The sequence below is a fragment of the Anomaloglossus baeobatrachus genome, unplaced genomic scaffold (genome assembly GCF_048569485.1).
Source record: "Anomaloglossus baeobatrachus isolate aAnoBae1 unplaced genomic scaffold, aAnoBae1.hap1 Scaffold_3405, whole genome shotgun sequence".
NCBI lineage: Eukaryota > Metazoa > Chordata > Amphibia > Anura > Aromobatidae > Anomaloglossus > Anomaloglossus baeobatrachus.
Genome location: NW_027442777.1, coordinates 36392 through 49422, shown reverse-complemented (window position 1 = coordinate 49422; position 13031 = coordinate 36392). Strand labels below are relative to the sequence as shown.

The following is a 13031-nucleotide window of genomic DNA, read 5'->3' as shown; positions in this document are numbered from 1 at the left end:
GCCCACTGCAATGAATCTGAATAACTCCTCCTTTAGGGCGCAAGCAACTCCCCTCCCCCTTGCAGTCTTTCCAATTCACGATACAAAAAGACGGACAGGACAGGTTGCCTGACTTTCCGTCACTGCCACCCTTTGCCATCCTTACCCGTAGAAAGCCCTTTCATCATCCCCAAACCCTAATCTTTTCCCTTTCCTTCCCAGCCCCCAAACCCTGCCCTCTGTACCTTTCTCACCACCCGCTTCCCTTCTCCTGTCATCCCCCTACCACCCGGGAAAAAAAGAGATTGCCCCCTCCTTCCACTAGCCCACCCTCCCACCCAAAGAACAACTTCTTCTGCGCAGCTTGTTTTCTAGGCAGCAGCGCTATTGTGATGTCATCGGGGGGCATTGTGACAAGCCGCCAGTGTTCCGTCTCTTCATGTTGTGCACAGTTCAAACGGAAAATACATCAACAGGCAGACTACAGAAAAGCTTACTATCAAAGGTTAGAGGGGGGCTTTCTCAGAGGGCTTTTTACAGTTTTTCTATTCCCAATTAGCCGTTTAAGTGTACTTATTGAAAGTAGTAATTCTTTCATAGGCCGCCCTTTCTTAGTATTTGACGTTCCTTATATTGCGGTATGAGGCTTCGCAGTAGGTTGCAAACATTCATCACCCATGACTGTCCCCAATTGAGCTCAGAAGCTCAATGTCTATCATGACCTCTCTTTTAGAATGTCCAAGAGCAAGCAAACTATTCCTCCAGGAGAGGGCGCCAACAGACTACTAAAGAGATCATCATTACTCAAAGAAAACCCCAAAAACCAATGCATGATAGGAATAAACAGGTAACTTTCTTTGGAGTGGAAGCGGAGAGATCGCACCAGATGCCAATTCTAGATGTTATCACACCTGTGGTCACTGCAGCAGCAGGTGAATCCACTTTGTCCAAAAGGGATCTATTCCATTCAATTGCAAATGATCTAGATAAGACAGAGAACTGCAGCACGGGGACATAGCCGAGTTGGTCAGGTTGAGTGGTGATGAGTTTGCTATTTGGATGAATAAAGAAAGTCAAAAGTGTGAAAGATAAAAAACAAAAGGAGGAAGTGTGAAAAGTGAATGGGCCAAATTGAGGTGCATATGAAGACGTATGCTTTCTTCCAATTCATTAAATCGGGCTAATATGAATCAGGTGAATTGAGTTCTGCTTTTGGAAACTGGGTTAAGAAGGGGTGCACCGTTCCTGGAGGTACTGCAATACCAGGTCAATGCGTGGAGTGGACAGAGCAAGCTCTTTTTCCATCTCCCTGTTCTAAAAATCCATTTAATATATGGTCCCCAGATAGGGGACGTATCAGATATTAAACTGATAAGAACAGATACTACACTTGATCTTAGCCAAAAGGCCGAGAAGCGATAACCAGAATTGGTTTGGGCCTCGAGTGGCACCCTGGCCTATGCCGGACACATCTTAGGGAGAGAGAGCGAGAGGGAGACAAACCCACGCCTACACAAGACATTTTGTCACCCAAGCCAACCCTTGAAAAGGCTGCTTTGCAGAGCCAAAACAAGAAGAATGGTGCGTTTTGCAGCCGCCGCCCACTGCAATGAATCTGAATAACTCCTCCTTTAGGGCGCAAGCAACTCCCCTCCCCCTTGCAGTCTTTCCAATTCACGATACAAAAAGACGGACAGGACAGGTTGCCTGACTTTCCGTCACTGCCACCCTTTGCCATCCTTACCCGTAGAAAGCCCTTTCATCATCCCCAAACCCTAATCTTTTCCCTTTCCTTCCCAGCCCCCAAACCCTGCCCTCTGTACCTTTCTCACCACCCGCTTCCCTTCTCCTGTCATCCCCCTACCACCCGGGAAAAAAAGAGATTGCCCCCTCCTTCCACTAGCCCACCCTCCCACCCAAAGAACAACTTCTTCTGCGCAGCTTGTTTTCTAGGCAGCAGCGCTATTGTGATGTCATCGGGGGGCATTGTGACAAGCCGCCAGTGTTCCGTCTCTTCATGTTGTGCACAGTTCAAACGGAAAATACATCAACAGGCAGACTACAGAAAAGCTTACTATCAAAGGTTAGAGGGGGGCTTTCTCAGAGGGCTTTTTACAGTTTTTCTATTCCCAATTAGCCGTTTAAGTGTACTTATTGAAAGTAGTAATTCTTTCATAGGCCGCCCTTTCTTAGTATTTGACGTTCCTTATATTGCGGTATGAGGCTTCGCAGTAGGTTGCAAACATTCATCACCCATGACTGTCCCCAATTGAGCTCAGAAGCTCAATGTCTATCATGACCTCTCTTTTAGAATGTCCAAGAGCAAGCAAACTATTCCTCCAGGAGAGGGCGCCAACAGACTACTAAAGAGATCATCATTACTCAAAGAAAACCCCAAAAACCAATGCATGATAGGAATAAACAGGTAACTTTCTTTGGAGTGGAAGCGGAGAGATCGCACCAGATGCCAATTCTAGATGTTATCACACCTGTGGTCACTGCAGCAGCAGGTGAATCCACTTTGTCCAAAAGGGATCTATTCCATTCAATTGCAAATGATCTAGATAAGACAGAGAACTGCAGCACGGGGACATAGCCGAGTTGGTCAGGTTGAGTGGTGATGAGTTTGCTATTTGGATGAATAAAGAAAGTCAAAAGTGTGAAAGATAAAAAACAAAAGGAGGAAGTGTGAAAAGTGAATGGGCCAAATTGAGGTGCATATGAAGACGTATGCTTTCTTCCAATTCATTAAATCGGGCTAATATGAATCAGGTGAATTGAGTTCTGCTTTTGGAAACTGGGTTAAGAAGGGGTGCACCGTTCCTGGAGGTACTGCAATACCAGGTCAATGCGTGGAGTGGACAGAGCAAGCTCTTTTTCCATCTCCCTGTTCTAAAAATCCATTTAATATATGGTCCCCAGATAGGGGACGTATCAGATATTAAACTGATAAGAACAGATACTACACTTGATCTTAGCCAAAAGGCCGAGAAGCGATAACCAGAATTGGTTTGGGCCTCGAGTGGCACCCTGGCCTATGCCGGACACATCTTAGGGAGAGAGAGCGAGAGGGAGACAAACCCACGCCTACACAAGACATTTTGTCACCCAAGCCAACCCTTGAAAAGGCTGCTTTGCAGAGCCAAAACAAGAAGAATGGTGCGTTTTGCAGCCGCCGCCCACTGCAATGAATCTGAATAACTCCTCCTTTAGGGCGCAAGCAACTCCCCTCCCCCTTGCAGTCTTTCCAATTCACGATACAAAAAGACGGACAGGACAGGTTGCCTGACTTTCCGTCACTGCCACCCTTTGCCATCCTTACCCGTAGAAAGCCCTTTCATCATCCCCAAACCCTAATCTTTTCCCTTTCCTTCCCAGCCCCCAAACCCTGCCCTCTGTACCTTTCTCACCACCCGCTTCCCTTCTCCTGTCATCCCCCTACCACCCGGGAAAAAAAGAGATTGCCCCCTCCTTCCACTAGCCCACCCTCCCACCCAAAGAACAACTTCTTCTGCGCAGCTTGTTTTCTAGGCAGCAGCGCTATTGTGATGTCATCGGGGGGCATTGTGACAAGCCGCCAGTGTTCCGTCTCTTCATGTTGTGCACAGTTCAAACGGAAAATACATCAACAGGCAGACTACAGAAAAGCTTACTATCAAAGGTTAGAGGGGGGCTTTCTCAGAGGGCTTTTTACAGTTTTTCTATTCCCAATTAGCCGTTTAAGTGTACTTATTGAAAGTAGTAATTCTTTCATAGGCCGCCCTTTCTTAGTATTTGACGTTCCTTATATTGCGGTATGAGGCTTCGCAGTAGGTTGCAAACATTCATCACCCATGACTGTCCCCAATTGAGCTCAGAAGCTCAATGTCTATCATGACCTCTCTTTTAGAATGTCCAAGAGCAAGCAAACTATTCCTCCAGGAGAGGGCGCCAACAGACTACTAAAGAGATCATCATTACTCAAAGAAAACCCCAAAAACCAATGCATGATAGGAATAAACAGGTAACTTTCTTTGGAGTGGAAGCGGAGAGATCGCACCAGATGCCAATTCTAGATGTTATCACACCTGTGGTCACTGCAGCAGCAGGTGAATCCACTTTGTCCAAAAGGGATCTATTCCATTCAATTGCAAATGATCTAGATAAGACAGAGAACTGCAGCACGGGGACATAGCCGAGTTGGTCAGGTTGAGTGGTGATGAGTTTGCTATTTGGATGAATAAAGAAAGTCAAAAGTGTGAAAGATAAAAAACAAAAGGAGGAAGTGTGAAAAGTGAATGGGCCAAATTGAGGTGCATATGAAGACGTATGCTTTCTTCCAATTCATTAAATCGGGCTAATATGAATCAGGTGAATTGAGTTCTGCTTTTGGAAACTGGGTTAAGAAGGGGTGCACCGTTCCTGGAGGTACTGCAATACCAGGTCAATGCGTGGAGTGGACAGAGCAAGCTCTTTTTCCATCTCCCTGTTCTAAAAATCCATTTAATATATGGTCCCCAGATAGGGGACGTATCAGATATTAAACTGATAAGAACAGATACTACACTTGATCTTAGCCAAAAGGCCGAGAAGCGATAACCAGAATTGGTTTGGGCCTCGAGTGGCACCCTGGCCTATGCCGGACACATCTTAGGGAGAGAGAGCGAGAGGGAGACAAACCCACGCCTACACAAGACATTTTGTCACCCAAGCCAACCCTTGAAAAGGCTGCTTTGCAGAGCCAAAACAAGAAGAATGGTGCGTTTTGCAGCCGCCGCCCACTGCAATGAATCTGAATAACTCCTCCTTTAGGGCGCAAGCAACTCCCCTCCCCCTTGCAGTCTTTCCAATTCACGATACAAAAAGACGGACAGGACAGGTTGCCTGACTTTCCGTCACTGCCACCCTTTGCCATCCTTACCCGTAAAAAGCCCTTTCATCATCCCCAAACCCTAATCTTTTCCCTTTCCTTCCCAGCCCCCAAACCCTGCCCTCTGTACCTTTCTCACCACCCGCTTCCCTTCTCCTGTCATCCCCCTACCACCCGGGAAAAAAAGAGATTGCCCCCTCCTTCCACTAGCCCACCCTCCCACCCAAAGAACAACTTCTTCTGCGCAGCTTGTTTTCTAGGCAGCAGCGCTATTGTGATGTCATCGGGGGGCATTGTGACAAGCCGCCAGTGTTCCGTCTCTTCATGTTGTGCACAGTTCAAACGGAAAATACATCAACAGGCAGACTACAGAAAAGCTTACTATCAAAGGTTAGAGGGGGGCTTTCTCAGAGGGCTTTTTACAGTTTTTCTATTCCCAATTAGCCGTTTAAGTGTACTTATTGAAAGTAGTAATTCTTTCATAGGCCGCCCTTTCTTAGTATTTGACGTTCCTTATATTGCGGTATGAGGCTTCGCAGTAGGTTGCAAACATTCATCACCCATGACTGTCCCCAATTGAGCTCAGAAGCTCAATGTCTATCATGACCTCTCTTTTAGAATGTCCAAGAGCAAGCAAACTATTCCTCCAGGAGAGGGCGCCAACAGACTACTAAAGAGATCATCATTACTCAAAGAAAACCCCAAAAACCAATGCATGATAGGAATAAACAGGTAACTTTCTTTGGAGTGGAAGCGGAGAGATCGCACCAGATGCCAATTCTAGATGTTATCACACCTGTGGTCACTGCAGCAGCAGGTGAATCCACTTTGTCCAAAAGGGATCTATTCCATTCAATTGCAAATGATCTAGATAAGACAGAGAACTGCAGCACGGGGACATAGCCGAGTTGGTCAGGTTGAGTGGTGATGAGTTTGCTATTTGGATGAATAAAGAAAGTCAAAAGTGTGAAAGATAAAAAACAAAAGGAGGAAGTGTGAAAAGTGAATGGGCCAAATTGAGGTGCATATGAAGACGTATGCTTTCTTCCAATTCATTAAATCGGGCTAATATGAATCAGGTGAATTGAGTTCTGCTTTTGGAAACTGGGTTAAGAAGGGGTGCACCGTTCCTGGAGGTACTGCAATACCAGGTCAATGCGTGGAGTGGACAGAGCAAGCTCTTTTTCCATCTCCCTGTTCTAAAAATCCATTTAATATATGGTCCCCAGATAGGGGACGTATCAGATATTAAACTGATAAGAACAGATACTACACTTGATCTTAGCCAAAAGGCCGAGAAGCGATAACCAGAATTGGTTTGGGCCTCGAGTGGCACCCTGGCCTATGCCGGACACATCTTAGGGAGAGAGAGCGAGAGGGAGACAAACCCACGCCTACACAAGACATTTTGTCACCCAAGCCAACCCTTGAAAAGGCTGCTTTGCAGAGCCAAAACAAGAAGAATGGTGCGTTTTGCAGCCGCCGCCCACTGCAATGAATCTGAATAACTCCTCCTTTAGGGCGCAAGCAACTCCCCTCCCCCTTGCAGTCTTTCCAATTCACGATACAAAAAGACGGACAGGACAGGTTGCCTGACTTTCCGTCACTGCCACCCTTTGCCATCCTTACCCGTAGAAAGCCCTTTCATCATCCCCAAACCCTAATCTTTTCCCTTTCCTTCCCAGCCCCCAAACCCTGCCCTCTGTACCTTTCTCACCACCCGCTTCCCTTCTCCTGTCATCCCCCTACCACCCGGGAAAAAAAGAGATTGCCCCCTCCTTCCACTAGCCCACCCTCCCACCCAAAGAACAACTTCTTCTGCGCAGCTTGTTTTCTAGGCAGCAGCGCTATTGTGATGTCATCGGGGGGCATTGTGACAAGCCGCCAGTGTTCCGTCTCTTCATGTTGTGCACAGTTCAAACGGAAAATACATCAACAGGCAGACTACAGAAAAGCTTACTATCAAAGGTTAGAGGGGGGCTTTCTCAGAGGGCTTTTTACAGTTTTTCTATTCCCAATTAGCCGTTTAAGTGTACTTATTGAAAGTAGTAATTCTTTCATAGGCCGCCCTTTCTTAGTATTTGACGTTCCTTATATTGCGGTATGAGGCTTCGCAGTAGGTTGCAAACATTCATCACCCATGACTGTCCCCAATTGAGCTCAGAAGCTCAATGTCTATCATGACCTCTCTTTTAGAATGTCCAAGAGCAAGCAAACTATTCCTCCAGGAGAGGGCGCCAACAGACTACTAAAGAGATCATCATTACTCAAAGAAAACCCCAAAAACCAATGCATGATAGGAATAAACAGGTAACTTTCTTTGGAGTGGAAGCGGAGAGATCGCACCAGATGCCAATTCTAGATGTTATCACACCTGTGGTCACTGCAGCAGCAGGTGAATCCACTTTGTCCAAAAGGGATCTATTCCATTCAATTGCAAATGATCTAGATAAGACAGAGAACTGCAGCACGGGGACATAGCCGAGTTGGTCAGGTTGAGTGGTGATGAGTTTGCTATTTGGATGAATAAAGAAAGTCAAAAGTGTGAAAGATAAAAAACAAAAGGAGGAAGTGTGAAAAGTGAATGGGCCAAATTGAGGTGCATATGAAGACGTATGCTTTCTTCCAATTCATTAAATCGGGCTAATATGAATCAGGTGAATTGAGTTCTGCTTTTGGAAACTGGGTTAAGAAGGGGTGCACCGTTCCTGGAGGTACTGCAATACCAGGTCAATGCGTGGAGTGGACAGAGCAAGCTCTTTTTCCATCTCCCTGTTCTAAAAATCCATTTAATATATGGTCCCCAGATAGGGGACGTATCAGATATTAAACTGATAAGAACAGATTTTTGATTTAACAGCATCTTTATTATCATGCACTACTCACAAAAAGGTAACAAACCGTGTACAGTGCCGCAGCCCCGTACACACAGAACTATACAATCCTTCTTACATAGCCATAGAGTACGACGCACTAAACTATGCATCACACTCCTATGCTTATCCATAACACTCAAGCTGAAAGAAAAAGTTAGACAATAAATAACGACGAACCGGCGATTGGGGGATGGGGGTAGGGGAAAAGGGGGATAGGTTGGGGAAATCACAGGCCCGAAGCTTTATTGAAAGACGCACATAACGGGAAAAGGAGGGAGGGGGCATGGAAGAGGTCTAAACCTCCTCCTCGGCGCTGTCGTCCGGACTGTCCATGATGGAATAGTCTCTGAGCAGGCTGTGGATCAGCTTGCGGCAATCCTGGATAGACATCCTCTCCCTCTTCAAGATGAGCCGGTTCCTGGCGACCCAAATAGCGTCCTTAAAGCAGTTCATAAGGCGCCAAGCCTCCTGGATGGCTCCAACGGTGTGAGTCCCAGGGAAGAGTCCATAAAGTACGGAATGGTACGATAGGCTCCCTCTGGGGACGGAGTTCCTCAGGTCATCCTCCAGGGCAACCAACAGGCGCTGTGCGAAACGGCAGTCCCAAAAGGCGTGCAGCGATGTTTCCTCCACGAAGGGGCACCTTGGGCGGTACCGGGTTTTGCACAGGTTCCGGGCGTGCATGAATGACCGGACGGGCAGTCCGCCCTGTATCGCCATCCATGACAAGTCCTTGTGCCCGTTGGTCAATCCAGCCGATGACACGTTTGTCCAAACAGTCTCCAGTGTGTCGTGATGAAGTCCTGGAATGTTCTCCATTTCGTCCTTGGCTCTGATGAGTTTGTGGATAGTCTTTGGCTTCCACAAATCAGGCTTCAGTCCCTCCAGTTGGTGTTCCCTCACAAACCGAACCACGTCTCCGTAGAACCATGGCGCCGTCCAGTTGTAGGGGAAGGAGCTGTCCCACTTGTCCCAGCCTAACCGTCTCCAAAGGGGGAGCAGGAAGAAGCGAGACATGGACCCACCCGCGGAACCTCTCTTGACTCGCAGAGTTCGGCGAACGCAGTCACATACGAAGGAGGATCGCAGGAGGGTGGGGATATCGGGTACGCCCTTCCCACCCTTGCGAGGATCCTTGTACATGATGCTCCGCTTTACTCTGTCCATCTTGGATCCCCAGACAAAACGAAACACCGTCCTGGTAATGGCCCTGCACACGGTGGCAAGGGGGGGCCAGGCCTGGGCCGTGTACTGCAGCACGGGCAGTACCTCGTTACGCAGGACCAGTGCTTTGCCCTCACAGGTGAGGCGTCTGAGGCTCCACAGACCGATCCGTTGGGTGATCTTGGTCAAGCGTTCCTCCCAGGACTTGAGGGCTGCTCCTTCCTTCCCGAACCAGACTCCAAGAACCTTGATGAAATCCGGCTGGATGCTGAAAGGGAAGGGGGCGGAAGAGGCCGGCTGCCAGTCCCCGAAGAGCATGGCTTCCGACTTCCCGCAGTTGACTTTGGCTCCCGAAGCCCGTCCAAAGGTCTCACAGGTCTGGACGAGGGTGTCGACTGAGCGCCGGTCCGCGCAGAAGACGGTCACGTCGTCCATGTAGAGCGAGCACTTGACCTCGAAGCGTTCTGGTCCTGGTGCGGTGATCCCTCTGATCTCTCCATTCCGCCGGATAGCCTCTGCAAAGAGTTCTATAACACAAACAAAAAGAAGAGGTGACAGAGGACAGCCTTGTCTGACCCCTGAGAGGACCGGGAAGGGGTCAGTCTTCCAGCCGTTCACCAACACCGAGCTGTGAATATCAAAATACATTAGTTGGACATACAAGCAAAACATGTTACCCAAACCTAACCTGTGCAGAGCTTTGCCCAGGAACTCATGGGAAACACGGTCGAAGGCCTTTTCCTGATCCAACGAGATCAGGGCTGCGTGCACCCGGCGGGCTTTGATGTACTCGACCGTGTCCCGCATGAGAGCCAGGCTGTCTGCGATGCGACGTCCGGGGATGCCGCAGGTCTGGTCCGGGTGGATGATCCGTCCGATAACAGTCTTCAATCTCGTTGCCATCGTCTTGGCCAGGATCTTGTAGTCGACGTTCAGAAGGGTGATGGGACGCCAATTCTTCAGGTCGCACCTCTCTCCTTTACGCTTGTACAGGATCGTGACCATTCCTTCCCTCAGAGATGGAGGCATTCTGCCCTCCACCACCATCTCCTCATACAGCCCTAACAGGTCCGGACAGATTAGGTCTCCCAGCGCTACATAGAGCTCTGCTGGGAGGCCGTCACTGCCCGGTGTCCTGCCAGAACTAAAGGATTTGGCAGCCGAGAGCAGCTCGTCCACCGTCAGAGGAACATCCATGGCCGCCGCGTCTGCAGGGTCAAGATGGTTAGTGATACCTGACAGGAACTTATCGGCGGCCTCGGGGTCAGTAGTCTTGCGGGCGTAGAGTTCGCTGTAGAAGTCGCTGACGACCTTCATCACGTTCTCTTTCCCGCGTCGCATGTTTCCACTCTCGTCTCGTAGTTCATTCATGGGCGTGTGACCGGCGTGGAGTTTCCTGAAAAAGAACGAGTTACATTTCTCACCCTTCTCCAGGTTCTCCACTTTGGAACGGAAGACAATTCGCTCGGACTCCTCCTCGAAGTGCCTTTTCAGGCTCCTCTTAGTCTCCTCCAGCTCCTCTCTCACGTCCCAGCCGCATCGAAGAAGGTCCTGCAGGGAACGCAGCTCACGCTGGAGTCTCCTGAAGTCCCTCCTCTTCAGACACGCCTGTTGTTGACTCTTTGCCTGAAAGAAGAAACGGAACTCGAGTTTAACGTATTCCCACCAGTCAGAAACAGACTGGAAGCCCGCCTTGTAGGCCCGCCACGTGGAGTAGGCAGCTCTAAGCTCCTCCAGAATCTCACCCTTTTCCAGCAGAGAGCAGTTCAGCTTCCAGGAGCCCGGGCCAATGGGGAAGCCATGGCCCAGCACACCTTGAAAGTGAATGGCTCTGTGGTCAGAGAAGAAGCAGGGGACCATCGAGTGCCCACTCCGCCCAACCGCCCGAGAGGTAAACACAAAGTCAATCCTGGAACGCAGCGAGCCATCGGATCGGCACCATGAATAGTTCACGGATCCGTGTCCGATGGAGCCAACAACGTCCACAAGAGAGGCTTCGGTCACCATCTCAATGAGCAGTTTGGATGTGACGTCCAACTTGGCAGCCGTTCCAGAACTGCGTCCATCCTCCTCAATCGGGCAGTTGAAATCCCCGGCCATCACTACCGTCCTGGCGGTAGCGAGCTGAGGGCGCAGGGCTTGGAGGAGCTCCAGTCGATCGCTCTTCACAGGAGAAGCATACACATTGATGAACCTGACAGGTTCTCCCGCCCAGGTGCCATCCACGAGCAGTAACCTGCCGCAGACGATTTCCTGAACAGAGTCCAATGTGAAGGCGCTTCCCCTGATCAGCACGGCGACCCCCGCGGACCTACAGTCGCCCCCGCCAGACCAGTAGGATGGGCCATGGGTCCACTCCCTGGCCAGATGGTTGAAGGACCTAGAGGAGGGAAGGGAGCATTCCTGCAGGAAAAATACATCACTAGACTGAGTGTTAAGGAACGCAAAAATTGTCTGACGTCGGAACTTGTCTCTGATGCTCCTAACATTAATGGAAAAGATGTTAATGTTAGCAGTCATTGGAGGAAAGAGAAAGTTAGAGCAGGCGGTGTGCCTTAGTTACCACTCCGGTCGGGCGGTTCTTCCTCTTTGGCACCTGCTGGTAAGGGTATCTCCAGCAGACCCTCTTCTGCTAGCTGATCAAGCAGGGATGGTGCCTCAGTGGCTTCCGACTCCTCCATTTCTTCTTCGGCCACAAGGGACTCCACCATCTGCTCCAACACGTCCGGTTCTGGGAGGAGGCCATCCTCCTCTTCCTGGGGTGGGTTAAGGTCCACAATGAACAGCTTGGAAGGTTCTGCGACAGGACTATCTTCCACCTTCCTTTTCCTTTGGCCTGTACCTGAGGAGACAAGAGCTGGAAAATCCTCCTCGGTGAAAAGTGCAAGAGTGCTGAGGCCCTCTGCTCTCATGGTCTGGGGAGGGAGAGTGGGCTTTGGGGGGGGGGTGAGGAGACCAGCTGAGGAGTAGGGAAATGAGGTGGAGGTAGTGGAATCCTCAGTAGGGTTGGCCGGGGGGGGAGGGGTTTGGACAGGGGTGACAGGGGGGGGGACCAGGGAGGGGGCAGCAGTTTTCTTACCCTTCTTTTCCCTGGACTCCGTGGCTGCTGGGGCATCGGCTGGAGCCACGGTCGCCGGGTTCTTGGCCGCCTTGTCCTTGGCCTCTGTGGCCTTGGTCGTAGCTGCCTTGGTCGACGAAGCTGTGACTACCCGATACTGGGTCGCCGCGGCAACCCTTGCCCAGGATTTCTCCCGCTGTGGGCAGTCCTTGTAAAGGTGGTCCGCCTGTCCACATAGGTTGCAAGTCTTCTTCTTTGGGCAGTCCTTGGAGCTGTGTCCTGTCACCCGGCAAACCCTGCAGGCGTCCTCCTTGCAGGTCTTCATCGAATGCCCTTTCCCGCCACATTTCCTGCAGTTGTGTGGCATGTCCGGGTAGTAGATGAGACCATAGGAGTTTCCCAGAGAGAATGTCGGGGGCAGGTGCTGGAGACCATCCTCGGATGCTGGTTCCCTGTAGAGTCGGACGGTTACTGACCACTTACCCGTCCAGAATCCGTTGCCGTTAAGGATGTGGGATGGCTCCCTCACCACTGTGCATTGATGTCCCAGGAACGTGGAGATGTCTCTTCCTGGGGTGTGCGGGTTCCGCATGGAGACCGTGATCCTCTTCTCATCCCTCTGTATAGGACAGGATCCTAAAAAAGAATGAAAAGGGGAGTCCGGCATCGCTGCGTTCATCGCCTCCCAGTATCTCCTGCAGGCATTCACCGTGGCAAAGGTTACCAGAAAAATGCCAGTCATGAAGGTCTGGACACTCAGGGTTTCCGCCCTGGAGAAGCCCTGATCCAGAATCATCTTCTTGCAGAACACGTCGCTGGACATGTCCGGCAACCTACCATCCACCGCCTTTAGCTTCAGGGCGACCGTCTGCCGCATCCAAGGCTCCAGGGTTGGAGCCTTTTCAGGCGGCGTCCGGGCTCCCTCCGGCTGGCTGGCGTCGGAGGTAGGGGCCTCTTGGGCCGAAGAAGCCTCTGGATGAGCCTTCCTGGAGGTCCCTGGGTCCTGAGCCTTCCTGGCTGCCTTCTCTGGCTTGCTTGCCATGGCTGGTTCCTGCTTGAGTTCCCGGAGCTGGATCTTGGATTCTTCTCCGGGTGTCTTCTCCCG

General features: G+C 50.3%; 4 non-coding genes and 1 pseudogene across 4 annotated transcripts; all 5 read right to left on the bottom strand.

The window, feature by feature from the left end:
* Positions 1-1208: 1208 nt before the first annotated feature.
* LOC142271904 (U2 spliceosomal RNA) lies at positions 1209-1399 on the bottom strand. Its single transcript, XR_012736876.1, has one exon. It is a non-coding gene; the product is annotated as a U2 spliceosomal RNA (small nuclear RNA).
* A 1387-nt stretch (positions 1400-2786) lies between these two features.
* On the bottom strand, positions 2787-2977 carry LOC142271903 (U2 spliceosomal RNA). The gene has a single exon (XR_012736875.1). It is a non-coding gene; the product is annotated as a U2 spliceosomal RNA (small nuclear RNA).
* Positions 2978-4364: 1387 nt separating this feature from the next.
* LOC142271902 (U2 spliceosomal RNA) lies at positions 4365-4555 on the bottom strand. The gene has a single exon (XR_012736874.1). It is a non-coding gene; the product is annotated as a U2 spliceosomal RNA (small nuclear RNA).
* Positions 4556-5942: 1387 nt separating this feature from the next.
* Positions 5943-6133, bottom strand: LOC142271901 (U2 spliceosomal RNA). The gene has a single exon (XR_012736873.1). It is a non-coding gene; the product is annotated as a U2 spliceosomal RNA (small nuclear RNA).
* Positions 6134-7520: 1387 nt separating this feature from the next.
* On the bottom strand, positions 7521-7724 carry LOC142271924 (U2 spliceosomal RNA; annotated as a pseudogene).
* Between the last annotated feature and the right edge of the window lie 5307 nt (positions 7725-13031).